The sequence below is a fragment of the Thamnophis sirtalis genome, unplaced genomic scaffold (assembly GCF_051295495.1).
Source record: "Thamnophis sirtalis isolate CommonGarterSnake01/CBP01778 unplaced genomic scaffold, rThaSir2_p1.2 scaffold_8, whole genome shotgun sequence".
Lineage (NCBI taxonomy): Eukaryota > Metazoa > Chordata > Lepidosauria > Squamata > Natricidae > Thamnophis > Thamnophis sirtalis.
The window spans coordinates 82519014-82535314 of NW_028261388.1; the positions used below are offsets into that span (position 1 = coordinate 82519014).

General features: G+C 36.5%; 1 protein-coding gene across 1 annotated transcript in view; it reads right to left on the reverse strand.

Annotated features, from left to right (window-relative positions):
- Positions 1–7981, reverse strand: part of CDH18 (cadherin 18) — a 315976-nt gene extending 307995 nt beyond the window's left edge. The window contains exon 1 of the mRNA XM_087721989.1: positions 7930–7981. The gene's annotated coding sequence lies outside the window, so the exon portion shown is untranslated. The remainder of the gene's footprint in view (positions 1–7929) is intronic.
- Positions 7982–16301: the final 8320 nt, after the last annotated feature.

Sequence of the window (16301 nt, forward strand, 5' to 3'; positions counted from 1 at the left end):
TTTACATGTGAACTAATGATTATCAAAACACAGGGTTATTAATCTGGTGCACACAACATGAAAATTTTCGTGGCCAGAAAACAATCCTTCACTCTCTTTTTTTAAAAGATGTAAAATCATTCCCCGGATCAGATGACATACTAAACTTGAATATAGTATGCATTAACATGTAATATGGAAACAGTTTCAGAAAGAGTTCCTATACTATCTTATAAACTACGTTTTTCCTAGAATTAAACAGAGCACATGAGAAACTCAATTCTAAGATCAACCTAATGCTTCTTTACAGCCATTTCCTAAACAGTGTATGATGGACAGAAGGATTCCCATATTGTTCTAGCAATGTCACTATATACATTAACATATGAAAATAATTTGATAATAGCAGTTAGACTTATATACCGCTTCATAGGGCTTTCAGCCCTCTCTAAGCGGTTTACAGAGTCAGCATATCGCCCCCACAGTCTGGGTCCTCATTTCACCCACCTCGGAAGGATGGAAGGCTGAGTCAACCTTGAGCCGGTGAGATTAGAACCGCTGAACTGCAGATAACATTCAGCTAAAGTGGCCTGCAGTACTGCACCCTAACCACTGCGCCACCTTGGCTCATAATGGCTGGGTGAATTCAAATTTGGTCTGAAAAGGCATCAAGTACCTTAGTGGCAGTGGTGGGTTTCAAAATTTTTTAGAACCTCTTCTGTAGGTGGCCTGCTTTGTGGGAGTGGCTTGCTAGCCATGTGACTGGGTGGGAGTGGCCTGTCAGCCATGTGACTGGGTGGGTGTGGCCAATTTGTAAAATGTGGTGGAACTTACTTAACAACGCTCTTGCTTAGCAACCAAAATGTTGGCTCAGAAACTCTGGCATTTGAAGCACGCAAGTCTTAAAGCTGTCAAGTTACGAGACCCTTGCACCCCTAACCCTTTAGGGAAAAAAACCCCAGGGGTATTCAAACTTGACAGCTTTAAGACTTGTGGACTTCAATTCCCAGAATTCTTCTTCCAGTCATGTTGGCTCAGGAACTCTGGCATTGAAGTGTGCAAGTCTTAAAGCTGTCAAGTTACAAGACCCTTGCACTTCTAACCCTCTAGAAAAAAAAAAACCAGGGGTGTTCAAACTTGACAGCTTTAAGACTTGTGGACTTCAACTCCCAGAATTCCTCCTCTCGCTCTTCATCTTCTTGATGTGTGGACAGGTGGGGGGAGGGAGCTGGAACCGGTTCTAAACGGCACTGTGGATTTGTGGAACCTCTTCTATAGAAGAGCTTAGAACTGGCAGGAACCCCCCCTTCCTAGTAGGCAATAAAAGGTAAAGTTGTGGAAATAATACACTTTGATCTGGAGCATTGCTAGTACATCTGTACTATCCTTCCATCCTAATATATACTGTCAATAATTACTGACGCACATGAGCTACCTTATTATATTGTTTTAAGTTGAGAAATAACTGGCATAATCACATGTCTCTTTTCAGATTTTATTGAAACAACATCAACGCAGAGATTCTTCTATAAGTGAAAGGATAAATCAGTAGGATGCTTCAGCTATTAAGGACTAATTCAATAGTGCAATCAACAACTATTCATATTTATGCACATGATATAGAATAGTTATAGATATTACAAAGCTGAAACATTGTGCATTTTTGCAATATTTTTATATTATGTTATGGAACAACATATTTACCCAGCGAAACAAAATTGTAAATTGGATAACCCATATATGAATCCCAGTCCCCGTATATACTGTATATTTATTTTGCTTTATACAAATGCCAGAATTTATCACATTTCCCCTCACTGCATTCCCTTATTATGCTTTTCCATGTACACATATATAAGGAGTCTAGAGAATAGTTTCACCTGCTTATTTATATTTCTGGAAATTCTACAAAAAATAATGTTTACCTCTTGTGGCAGCTGTGAATCCTGACATGTACTAGGAAAAGATGTTTTAAATGGCAGATTTTTATTTATAGCTAAATGGAAACTGACTGGAAGGCAACTACCTCAGAATATCTCCTGACAGGTCTGTGGGTTATTTAAAAAAAAAAAACTGAATCATTTTTATGCCTTCAATATATTCTTGCATCAACTATTTTTAAAGTTATATCTATCATTTTTTAAAATTGGTGGTAATTTTTCTTTAGTGGCACAATTATACATGTTTGTATTTATTGCTTTTTCCCTAAATTCATGTATTACTTACTAATCCTGCTTTGAGATGTTAAACCTTGCCACTTTACCTTCTTTTGTTGTTTACAGAATATTTATGTCAGAAAAACTTAAGAAAAAATAAATCAGAAAAGTAAATATTGAGGAGGTGATGCTAAGAAATAAAATATGGTGAAATTATATAGGGGTTTCTAAACTTGGCAACTTTAAGACTTGTGAACTTCAACTCCCAGAAGTGGATTTCTGGGGAATTCTGGGGGTTGAAGTCTTAAAGTTGACAAGTTTGGAGAATTCTACTTAAAATAATATGTTCAGCAGCCTCATAAAAGCCCAACAAATAATCCTTGACTTTCCCAAAACTATCAGCTCCAAATATGGTTCCAAAATTGGGGCCTATATGTTACAGTATCAGTGGCTCTAGGGCAGATTCCACTGTCAACATGAATATCAGCAACTCTGATGGCCAAATTGAAGTATTTTTGAAGGTTAGGATAACCCTTATGATCTATAGGGAATTTCTGATATTTCTGCTCATATTGGAGCATTATCTTCTTGTACTTGGGCTACATAGTATTTAGGGCTTGAAAAATGGGCAGAAACACACTGAATTGGGCTTAAAAGTGAAAAGACACTAGTTTTAAAGGGCCTGTATTAATAATATGCTCATCATTAAGTCACAGTACGGTAATTAGAATTAGAATTTGACCCAGCCATAACTGAATACAATTACTTTGTATCAGTTCTGGATTCCGCTATCTAGAACACGGGAGTCAAACTCGCCACATCAAGTTGCCATCATGTGACATTTCGCAGAGCTGGGGTGGGTGTGGCCTGTGCATGACACATCCAGCCCCCGGCCACCAGTTTGACTCTCTGGTCTAGAAGATATATACAACAAATAGCATCTGTCCAGCTGGTATCGGCCTCTAGAGGGGGCCTCTTGAGAACTCCCCATATGATATACATTTCATAGACCCAATGGTAGGATTCAAAATATTTTACTACTGTTATGTGGCTGTGGCTTGGTGAGCATGGAAGGGTAAGGATACTGTAAAATCTCCATTCCCACCTCACTCCAGGGGAAGGATGCTATAAAATCTCCATTCCCACCTCACTCCAGGGGAAGGATACTATAAAATCTACATTTCCACTCCATTCTAGGAGAAGGTTACTGCAAAATCCCCATTTCCTCCCCACCAGTTGGGACTTACGAGGCAAAAAATAGATGTGGGTGGGGCCAGTCAGCGGTGGTATTTACCAGTTCTCCGAACTACTCAAAATTTCCACTACTGGTTCTCCAGAACTAGTCAGAACCTGCTGAATACCACTTCTTCATAGACCCTACTCTATGTGGTATATTTCTTCCAGAAGTACTAGCTGCCCACTATCTCTTTATATGATTTGCAGAGGTAGCATTAACTGTCTGTTGCTCTCTTTTCAATTCTGGCTTTGCATAAATTTGTTCTTAAGTCTTGGTCTTATGGAACCAGAATTAACTCCTCTATCTATTTCCCAGTTTTTCTGCTCTTAACCATCACCAGGTCTTGTTATCTAGGGCTAGGCAGTTAGATTTAGAGATGATCTGCTGTTTCCTTCAAGACAATCAACACAACCCTTCTCTTGCAAAGAGGCATTTGTCATATTGCTTCACAACTCTCATCCAAGCCTTCAATGGCAGACATTTTTAAACAATCTATTAATTTCAGTCTTAACAATTCATTGACTCCACCATCAATTCAACCACACAAACAACTTCTGGATTGGTTGTAGTGATAGTTAAAAAGTAGAAGTGATTTGTTGCCCTTAGTTTCAAAATCTACTGTGAACAGGGCAATATGCTGTCGAGGTTATAATGTCTACATCATTTGCAACATCTCTAGTCAATAACAAACTTGCTTATTTCATAGGCTGTACTGCAGCTGTTTGGAAAACCATGAAGATAAAAAAAATTCTCATATTGTAAAGATACTAGGAAAACCATTCCCATGACTACTTTTTTCCATCTCAACAGACCATATGGGAACAAGGCTTTTGCAGACATAGGATCAACAGAGTTTATCTCCATTCAAAAATCCCAAAGCCTCTGAGTCATCTTCATAGATCCACAAACACTGATTCACTATTGCCAATTAAATTTCATCAATGTGTCCAGGACATACAACTTACAGTGGTGGGATTCAAATTTTTTTACTACCGGTTCTGTGGGCATGGCATAGCTTTGTGAGTGTGGCTTTGTGGGCGTGGCAGGGGAAAGATACTGCAAAATCCCCATTTCCACCCCATTCCAGGGCAAGGATACTGTAAAATCTCCATTTCCACCCCATTCCAGGGCAAGGATACTGTAAAAACTCCATTTCCACCCCATTCCAGGGCAAGGATACTGTAAAATCTCCATTTCCACCCCATTCCAGGGCAAGGATACTGTAAAATCTCCATTTCCACCCCATTCCAGGGCAAGGATACTGTAAAATCTCCATTTCCACCCCATTCCAGGGGAAGGATACTGTACAATCTCCATTCTCTCCCTATCCCACTAACCTGTTTTCCAGGTCCATTCTCCTGTGCAGGACAACAGAAGAAGGCCCAGCCAGGAGGAAAAAACTTGGAAATGAAAAATGTTTTACTCATGTTTTAACTGAAGGAGTTAAATGATAACACAATTATGCTGTGAAATAGATTAACAACGATACAATGAAAAACTGATACATCCATGAATTGAATACTTTAGAATTTTTTGCTTTAAAAAGGATAAGGATGACTTTATGTATACTTGATAGAGGATTGGTGATATAATGTATAACCTTAAGAACATATTACAAAGATATCTTGTTGTTGATAAATAATTTTAATAAGGGAATAATGGAAAATTGGTATATATATATATATATATATATATATATATATATATATATATATATATATATGTAGCGACTATTTAGAATATCTTGTTGAAAAATGAAGGAATAAGATTTCTGTTTGAATGTAGGATGTACAAGGATAATAATGAACATAAGCATACCCAATAGTTGATTGGTGGAACTATGCATAATTGAAAATAGTGATATATAAATATAAATGGTTGGTAAAAAAAAAATCTTCTTTCACATGGGGATTATATAATTAAGACAATTAAGAATGTAAGGGAATTATGATTTATTGGAAAAAAATAATACTAATTGTAATTGAACATATACTGTACAATGAAAGTGAGGTATTTAGTTATACTAGATGAAAAATCTGTGATGGTAAATGTTATTCGAGAATATGGATGTAAAAACACCTGTAACCAAACGACATGCTGTATTGTGATGATGTATTTTTTTTATTGTTGTGTGTATGTGTTGTCTGTGTAATAAAAATAAAAGTTTATATCAAAAAAAGAAGAAGAAGGCCCAGCCAATTAGCTGGGACTCAATCAACTGGGACTCGGGAAGCAGCAAATACAGTAGGTGGGGGTGGAGCCAGTCAGAGGTGATATTTGCCAGTTCTTCAAACTACTCAAAATTACCGCTACTGGTTCACCAGAACCAGTCAGAACGGGTTGAATGCCACCTCTGCTTACCAAGTATTATACAGTTCATAATTCTTTGCCTCCACTTTTAAGCTAATTTTAGCAAAGCTTATTAAATACAAGAATGCAGCCTTCAAGGTATAATTATTTGCTATTGTTTAAGGTTCAAGTATCCTATTGAGATATTCAAAGCATTCAGAAACAAACTCCTGGTTAATATAATCTTGGTTCATAGACTTTCATCTTACATAGTTCTCCTCAGTTAAACAAAGATAGCCTTCACTTTTAATGAGATATCTAATATATAGCTATCATGTACCATCTCAGACTAATTCTGAATTCAAGAACAGTCTATAACACAGAACAGCCATTTAAAGTGTTCATTAATTTTAATTAAATGAAAATCCTTCATTGATTAGGATAATTATTTCCTAAATCAAAGCGTTAAAAAGGTGGATTGATGCATTCATTAAGGGTCAACATGCCTGTATTTTGCTACTATGTTGACAAATATAGTTGTAAATTTAGATTTGCATTTCTGCCTGTTAGAAAAATGTGATCGAAGGAAGATTGTGCTATTTCTATGGTTGGTTATTTCCAAAACTGGCTTTTCTACCTGAAGAGCAGAGTGAAAAGGAAAGATCTTCAACAACCTTATTACTTTTAGAGCAATCTGCATTAGAAGCATTTTCCTTGTTATATTTTTTCCAATCTCTTTTCTTGAATTTCTTTCAGTCTCTCTCATCTGTTACTGGTTTCCTTTCTTCTACTAAATTGTTAACTGCTCCGGCAAGAACCTGAGTAGTGTGTGTGTGTGTGTGTGTGTGTGTGTGTGTGTGTGTGTGTGTGTGTGTGTGTTTTAATGGCCTTAATGTTTAGTTTAAGTTTTAAAACTTAATAGAATTATAAGAACAGTTGGAATACAAAGAGCCGTAGTATATAGTATAGGTATAGTATAGATAATAGGTATAGTTAAATAAAAATTGATAATGATAGTAATGTATACAATGTTGAGATGTTACGATAAGTAACAATTGGATATGAATATTGAATGTTACCCGTGAAGGGAAGGTTAGAAATATTTTTGGACTATATATAAAGGTTATTAATAACAATAACAATAAAAATGAACAAAATTAGACGCAGCTAAGTTTTAACTAATAGGGGGGCAAATGTTATGATATAGGATAAAGTTAAATAAAGAAAGGATAATGATAATAAATTATATACATGGAGGATTAGAAAATTTTGGTATTAAATATTATGGATATTTAGCTAACATTAAATGAGGATTTAATGTTAATGGAGGATTTTATAAATAAGGAAATGAAATGCCAGCATGTGGTTGTGTATTAAATCTTGGTATATTTTATGATGAAGGACGTTTAAATAATCATAGTGAAATAAAAGTGGAGGTATGATGATGGTAATATAATAAATATCCGAATTAAGATATTAGAATTAATATGAATTATATTTGATGACGATAGAAGAGATGCACAAAAGTCTTTCGTAACCAACTGATACACTTTCTACAGTATGTAAAGAAGGAGGATTTATATGTTTGTTTTGAAAATAAAAAATATATATAAAAAGAGCTCTGGTATGAATTAATGTTAAATTTTAGCCTTGAGCTTGTTGCTTCTGTGTAATAATGTAAGCAGGATGTAGGTTCTTCCATTTTCTGGCATGGAAAGCTTTTGTCTTCTGAGAAACTGAGATTGCTTTTCCTGTGAATTTGAATAGCATTTAAGAAAAAAAAAATATCCCAGTTTATGTAGCACAGATCTAGACCAGTCTAAAATGACACAGAATTTGAATAAGTGTAAGGAATCTGAGACTACCCATTATTGGTCCTGGAAGAAAATAAGAGTTCCATTTAAAAACACAACTCCACACTTCTTAATCTACCCTCCTAATCAGGATAACCTTATGCTGTAACTCACAGACATTTTGTTCCCCAAAGCACAATGGTGTTTATTATTATAGTATATTCTAGATACATAATTTCTAGTGATTTCTGAAGTGTGCTATAAATCCTTTTTCTTGTTAAAGTAAGTGTGTGTGTGTGTGTGTGTGTGTGTGTGTGTGAGAGAGAGAGAGAGAGAGAGAGAGAGGGGGGGGGAGGGAGAGAGAGAGAGAGAGAGAGAGAGAGAGAGTGAGTCTCCTCTGGAGCAAACTGAAATTAATTCTAATAATTCTTCTCTTGAGTGAATATCATTCTGAGTATTAATGAAACAGACTTACCGTAAATAGCAACTGGAATGCTTGCAGTTTTCCAATTACGAATATCTATGTGCAAAAAAAGATAAAATTAACATAAAAATATAGCTAATATGAGACGTGGACATATAAATCCATTTATTATAAGGACGCACCTGCTAAAATGTACAAATTAGAAGAAACCACATTTTTTTTAAAATGCACAATTGAAAAGAAATGAGTTTTCACAACATGGTTAAAAACAAACCTGTTATTGAAACAGCTTCAGTTTGATTTCATGTCTGAAAACAAACAATTGACTACGTTTATCCCACTTATTTACAACATCAAAAGCAGGTTCCCCACCCCCCTCATTAATAGGACTATTTACAGCTGAGCAATAGCTAGATGGTGAAGAAAACATGTCCCTTTATTTCCAACTATATAGGTGGATATATGTGTGGATATATGGAATTTGTACCATGTATATGGCAGACCTATTCAATACAGGTAATCCTCACTTAGTGATTACAGTTGAGACTGGCAACCGATTAAGCAATGCAGAGGGGAAAAAAAGATCAATCAGGATTGTGAAGCTGTTACTGTGTCTAGCTGACAATGGCAGTTTGCCAGTTCTAGCTACTGTCATTAAGTGAATCACAATGAGTTGTTAAGTATGACACCATGTGACTTGGCTTGAAACTTCCTGCCCTTTTTTTACACCGATTTGGCTTCTCAGAAATAATAATCATGTGACCATTGTAAAAACAATATGTGTTGGTTGCCAGGCACCCACATTTAGGTCACATGACCATGCAGGACATTCCAAAGGCTGTAACTTTGAGGGCCAATCATAAGTCTCCTTATTCAGCACCAACCAATCACTGAATTAATGGTTGGTAAGTGAGGATTACTTATAATGATGTTCAGCCGCATTTGAGCACTTTCCAATTTTGCGTTGACTTTATTAGATAAATGAAAATATTATTGTTCACTATTCTTAGATGTGAAAGCATACAAAAATCCCTAAAGATCCCTCAAACTTCATTAGTATTTTATACTAATAATTTCCCTGATCCAATTTTTAAAAAATCTTTTTAGACATTTGAACTTTTCCTCTAAAGAAAAAAAAAATGAACACACATATTACATGTTTCCTTAGCAGCAAGATATGGGGAATAGACTAGAATATGCTTAAACAAGAAAACGTGAACCACTCTGATCTTTTTTTTTGTTATGAATCAAAACTTCCACAAAGATCAAGTCCTGATTTTTTGTTCCAAATCTAAAATACGTCGAAAATTAGGGAGTAGCAGCAATAACCTTGGTCACAAAATATTGCTGACATAAAATACAATGATGGAGATAAGCAAAAACTCAAGTATTACATTCACTATCAACAAGTTTGCCCTCAAATGAAAGTGATTGTGTGTTTGTTTATGTGTTTGTGTGTGTGTGTGTATTTGTGTCTTTTGTTCTTCCTTAATGTCCAGTTCCAAAATTGCAGTTAGTTATACAAGTCTTATTTTGAGGTTCTAGTCCACCTTAAATTTAGTTAATTCAACTACTGTGAAACAGGAAGAGAAGCTGGAGCCATCTTAATCTTTTGCAGAAAAAAAAGGAAGCCCCCCCTCCCTTCGTATTTCCCAGGTCTTGACTCTGTTATTATCATCTCTCATTGGTCATAGCTGCTCAAAATATATTAATCGGAACAAGCTAGCATACAGCCCAAACTCGGGTATGTTTCTTCTTCACCTCCTGCTTTTCCAAGTTCTGATTCACTGCTGGTGGTTAATTAGCATTTCCCACACAAGCAAGATTAAGTTATCAGTTGTCAGTGAGGAGATACAGCCCATCTCTCATTAATTGGGGTTGATTAAGATATATTAGTTAAAAAAATCACTCTGATGAAATAAACCTTCATGCTCCTAGACTCCTTTAAAAATACAATCTTTTCAAGACCAAAAGCCAAATTTAGAGTTAGTATTTGGGTGGGTTCGTCACTTCTCTGCTTTCTCCCTTTCTGTCCAAATTGTTTCAAACAAATGGCTCCTGTTTTTCCTTTTCTTTCTCCCTTTCTTTTTACAAAAATCCTGATCTGATCATCAATATTATTTATGCTCCCAAGATTCTTTGCCTTTTCCAAGTTTGGTTTATGGCCTTTGGGTTAGATGAATTTTCTTATCGGTCTTTCATCTCTTCCTCACACTCCTGTTCATTTGCTTTGGCTGGAAGTCAGCTTCTTGTGCAGCCCCTACTCTGGTTCAGAGAGCAAATCTCCAACCTGTGAGGGACCTGTTGCCTCCCCCTGGGTCTGATGAGATGCTGCCCCTTCTTTGCCCCTCCCTCCGGGGGGTTCCGATCTAAAAAAGATCTCAGAGATAGTTTGTCAGTCAGGGTTCATGTGAGACCCCCCCACACGTCTGTCCAGCTGGAGAACGTCTGGTCGAATCAAATTAAAGTGATTCTTGAAGTCTTGTTATTTTAAACAGACCAGTGGTGGGTTTCAAATTTTTTTAGAACCTCTTCTGTAGGTGTGGCCTGCTTTGTGGGAGTGGCTTGCTGGCCATGTGACTGGGTGGGCATAGCCAACTTGTAAAACGTGGTGAAACTCACTTAACAACACTCTTGCTTAGCAACCAAAATGTGGCTCAGAAACTCTGGCATTTGAAGCACGCAAGTCTTAAAGCTCTCAAGTTACAAGACCCTTGCACCCCTAACCCTTTAGGAAAAAAAAACCCCAGGGGTGTTCAAACTAGAACAGCTTTAAGACTTGTGGACTTCAACTCCCAGAATTCCTCCTCCAGTCATGTTGGCTCAGGAACTCTGGCATTGAAGTGTACAAGTCTTAAAGCTGTCAAGTTACAAGACCCTTGCACCCCTAACCCTTAAAAAAATACCCTCAGGGGTGTTCAAACTTGACAGCTTTAAGACTTGTGGACTTCAACTCCCAGAATTCCTCCTCCAGTCATGTTGGCTCAGGAACTCTGGCATTGAAGTGTACAAGTCTTAAAGCTGTCAAGTTACAAGACCCTTGAACCCCTAACCCTTAAAAAAATACCCTCAGGGGTGTTCAAACTTGACAGCTTTAAGACTTGTGGACTTCAATTCCCAGAATTCCTCCTCTCGCTCTTCATCTTGATGATGTGCGGACGGACGGGGGGAGGGAGCTGGAACCGGTTCTAAACTGCCCTGTAGATTTGTGGAACCTCTTCTATAGAAGAGGTTAGAACTGGCAGGAACCCACCCCTGAAACAGACTATTACAAGGACACACATTCATCTCTGCAGCTACTAAGATTGTTGGATGACAGGCACAACCAGTCAGAGAAGTGATTGAAGCCTGGGAAAAAGCCCCCTCCTCCCCCTCCCCCCCATGAGTCAGTAGGAGTCCTGATTTACCACCTGCTTATCAAGTACTTAGAAAGGTAATGACAGCTAATGACTTAAAAGTCAGCCATCAACACACCCCAATCAATATCTAAAAAGCCACTTCTACCAGGCATTTTAAATATCTCATGGAGAATAGTGCACCCTCTGCTAGAGAGAAGTTCCCTGAAGATGGGCTCCAGCATGAGTCCAAATGCTCAGAAGAGAAAACCCTTGATCCTGGTGATCGTTCCAGATTGTATTGTATATATATATATATATATATATTTAAAATCATAGTACCATTGGTCCCCAAACAGAACTAGCTCTGTCATCTCTTCATAATCATTTATTTCTTTGATACCATCTTTGATGCTAGGCATGAGAAAAAGTATTGATTTTTAGTGTTTATTGTTTTCCCCACCCCATTGTTTCCCAGTTGTTCATCCTGAACAGCTGCATAATGATGTTTTGGGATGTGTCTTAATCCACCAATTGGCTTGACCGTATAATTGCTTTTATACTTTTTATATTTACACAACACCTGTATCACATTCAGGAATGGTTTTATTTCTTAGACACATCCCTTTTTTCCCCCCAGTGCAACTCACCTGAAGTTAGCTGGTCAAAAGGTACCAGGGATATTCTCAATCATAGAAGCAATTCTGAATACACATTTCATTATATTCTTTCTCCAGTGCTAACTCAAAACATTGTCTTCTGTGAAATTGGATGAATTATTTCTGTATATCAACAGCCTTTCCTCCTTCAAATCCCATCCTTTGTTTTGGTTGAAAATAAAAGATAGCATTGGTTTTAAAAAGAGTGTAAAACAAGATCACCTACACTCATTTCTAGAAACATTAAAGTATTTTATCCAATTTCCCACACAATTTCTCACAATAGACAAAATAGTAAAGTTGTTTAGGAGTTTATTTTTCCATGCTTGATAAAGGCAAGGTAAGAGCTATCTATTTTTTTCAACAATTTCCTGGAACTGGAACTGAACTGTATTGAATTACTTCTATGCAGTATTTCAGACCAGATGAGACAACCTCTGAAGATTCAGATATAGCTGGTGGAGCAGAAACATCTACCTCTACATAATGGTGTCTACCTGTTCTGTCTTCATGAGGTGGCAGGCTGAACCAAAGTAAGCCTCAAGCCTGAACCAAACTAGGGGGGAGGAGGGAGGGATATATATCAGGTTTGACGAGACATGTTAGATTTTAATATAATTTGACCCCACATGTATACTGTTTTTTTCTTTAAAACTAGGATATATTAAGCATATTGACATGTAGTGGAAATACACGAAGGAGAGGAGGAGTGGGATATTAAAAAAATAATAATACTGGATTTGAATTTGAATTTGAATTTACTTTATTTGTATGCCGCCATTTTCCCTGAGGGGACTCAGGGCGGCTCACAATTCAAGGGAGGGGAAAAAAACAAACAAAGTTACAAAACATAAAGACCATACACAGCTAAAAAACACAACAATCATACCATTCGAAGTGGGGCTGCAAGTCTTTAGCCCCAGGCCTGTCGGAACAGCCAGGTTTTAAGGGCTATGCGGAAGGCCTGGAGGGTGGTGAGGGTCCGAATCTCCATGGGGAGTTCGTTCCAGAGGGTCGGAGCAGCCACAGAGAAGGCTCTCCTCCGGGTAGTCGCCAGTCGACACTGGGTGGCTGATGGAATTCGGAGGAGGCCTAATCTGTGGGACCTTATTGGTCTAGTGGAGGTAATTGGCAGTAGGCGGTCTCTCAAGTACCCAGGTCCAATACCATGAAGGGCTTTGTAGGTGACAAGTAGCACCTTGAAGCGAATCCGGAGACCAACAGGCAGCCAGTGCAGCTCGCGGAGGATAGGTGTTACGTGGGTGAATCGAGGCGCACCCACGATCGCTCGCGCGGCTGCATTCTGGACAAGCTTTTTTGTATTTCGCAGAGATAATTCCTAATAAAAAAAACTTCAGGTTTCCATTCTATTTTAACCCCTGTTATTGCCTCCAGCCAATTTTTGATCCTTTTCCAAAATTTTTTTCCCATAAATGGTAATATGTTCCGTGTATTGATTCGCATCTCCAGCATTTTGGGGAGGTATTTGTTGAAATTTTAGCTAACTTCGTTGGTGCCAGGTGCCATCTGTAAAACATTTTGTACAACATTTGTGTACAGGCAATTTTCATATTTGCATTTATTGTGTTTTGCAGTTTTGATTTGGCCTTCCACTTGGGTGCTTGCTATCTGTATTAAAGCGGGAGGTAATACAGGCAATAGTGTGGGATGCTCTTTGTTGGACATGAACATATCACTGTGTGCACTGTTCAATATGCTGGCAAGAGAAAGTGGCACAATCCTAAAAATGTAACACTATGTAAAAAAAATCATTACAATACTTAGAATCTAAATTTGAGAAAATTGAAAAATTATTGAATAAATTGGATATGATTAATGTGTATTACAAACATATAAAAGGTATAGATAAGAAAGGACATTCTATAAATATCTTATTATTTTTAAGTGACTCGGTGTTTTATGAAAATAAAAAATAAAGGAACAAGTTAATTATGATGATTCTGTTTAAGATTAAAAGCTGAAAACATAAACATAGCTGTTTTAAAAGAAATCTATACTTGAAGTTTTGAGGGAAAGAAAGAATTTTGTTTCACCAGATATAAAATAGAGAAAGGCTTTATTTTACAGATCAAATAGGAAGATATAACTTATAATTTCTTGAGGCTTTGAACTGTGTCTTATCCAAAGGGCTATTGATCTTTGTACCAGAAATCTACTAGACTTTGATCAAAATTTAATATAAATGGAACAGATGGGAATCCATGATCAGTAACAGCCTGGGGATAATAGATGTACAATTGGAGGAAGTAAGGAATAGGAGGTGTTTGTTGAAAAGATAAGTGCCATGCCTATTTAAGATATGCTACGCAGAGAGTACAAAACCTTTTTTTAAAAATTGTCTCTTCAAAATCTTGGTGCATCTTATACTCCAGTGCATCTTATACTCCAAAAAATATGGTACTTCAGAAGAGTGACAGCATTTCCAGAGTTCAGTTACCTATGGTGGCAATTTAGAGACTGGGAATTAACCCAGTTTAGCTTCATACAGGTTGTTTCATGGATAATATTCTTTATTCAGTTTTCCATCAGTTCCCATTATGATCAAAAGCTGAATGGAATTATGCTGAGGGCTTTATCAATCTTTACACTACACGTTGTCCACCTTATTTAGTTTATTATTTTGGTGAAAAAAATGTGGAAATTACTTTATTATACCTTATCCACATTGCCTATAGAAATGGAAAGATATTGCATATCATATGCTGTCCCCTTGGTAAATCAAAATATAACAAATAAGCTGGTTCAAAATTACATTTTACTTTTCACTTTACTTTATCTTTATGTATTCATTTGCCAGATGCTGTGAGTATGATATTAACATTGAACTTAGGGGCTTGTGCATGTCAAAGTTGCCGTATAAAATACAATGGAAAAAATATTTCATTCATAGTGATAAATTCATATTCATCTTCACAAAGAATGATTAGTATAATCTATAGAGATATAACAAAACAAACGCTGGTAATTTTCATTTTTTTTTTATTAAATTCAGATAAAATGTGATTTTACAAAGAGGCCAAAATTTATGTGACGCCCATCAAGACACTTCTGATCAGAATAATGGGTCTTATTTCTAATTTTAGTCACAATGCTTCAATTTTAGGATTCCTGAATGGAGCAGTGGCCTGAACGCCTTGCCAATTTTATTCTGAGCAGGTATGCATAAAATCGATTTGCATCATTTACTTTCAATGACTTTTTTTTTAGATTTGATTTCTTTTTTTAAAATCCTGCCTTTCTTATTTTTAAAATAATTCATTAATAATCAAGAACCCTAATACTTTTTCCTCCCTCTATTTCCCTGAAAAAAAAAAAAGAGAGAGAGAGAGAGAGAGAGAGAGAGAGAGAGAGAGAGAGAGAGAGAGAGAGAGAGAGAGAGAGAGAGACTGGTCCAAAATCACAAAGATTTCATGGCTAAAGCAGGACTAGATGTCCCATTTTATTAGTTTAAATGTGATGTTCCTTGGATGTAAGAAAAATGAAATAGCTTTAAACTGCATAAATAAGTAAGAGGGTCAATTAACCAATAGAGTGTGGCATTCTGCTTAAGTACAACACTATATGCAGAGTACTTCATTATCCTGAATTTTTCAATTTGGAGCATGGATAGATTTTCTAAGGTAATTATTTAATCAGCTGTTAATTCATTTTCTTTCCCTTCCAGAAGAATGTTTATTCCTAACTGATTATCTCTTTAATTTCCTACAGAGCAATAAACTGTTATTTTTATAAACTTATAACAGAATGAACTCAGGGAAGAAGTACATATACGTAGATTAGATCAGTGTTTCTCAACCTTGGCAACTTGAAGATGTCTGGACTTCAACTCCCAGAATTCCCCAGCCAGCAAATGCTGGCTGGGGAATTCTGGGAGTTGAAGTCCAGACATCTTCAAGTTGCCAACGTTGAGAAACACTGCATTAGATCACCTTTCCAGTTTCATAGCAGTATTGAATTGTGTGGAATGTGTGTATGTTAATATTCAAATTTAAAATATTAATGTTGCAGTTTATTGATGGCATACCATTTAACAGAACATTTGTAATATCTCGGTATTCTGATATCACAATAAGATTGCTCTGTAAGAAATCCTTTAAATATTAATCCTTTGCATAAATATCTTCTCTCAGTAAAGCTTAAAGAAATGGCATAAACATTTTGAACCCGCTGTGGTATTGCTGTTCACATTTTTCCTATTCCTGTACATTTTTAAACCAAAGGACTTATAAATCTATGTAAATTGTCTGAATGAAAATCTCAATTATTTCCATGTATGCTAACCGTATTGAAAGGAGATATGATTTCCCTAAGCCTCTTTTCAAGTCCTTTGTTTAGAGATAAATGGGAATTTGCCATCCATGTAATCAGTTTAATAGATAATATTTTACTAATGTTGGTGGTGTAATGT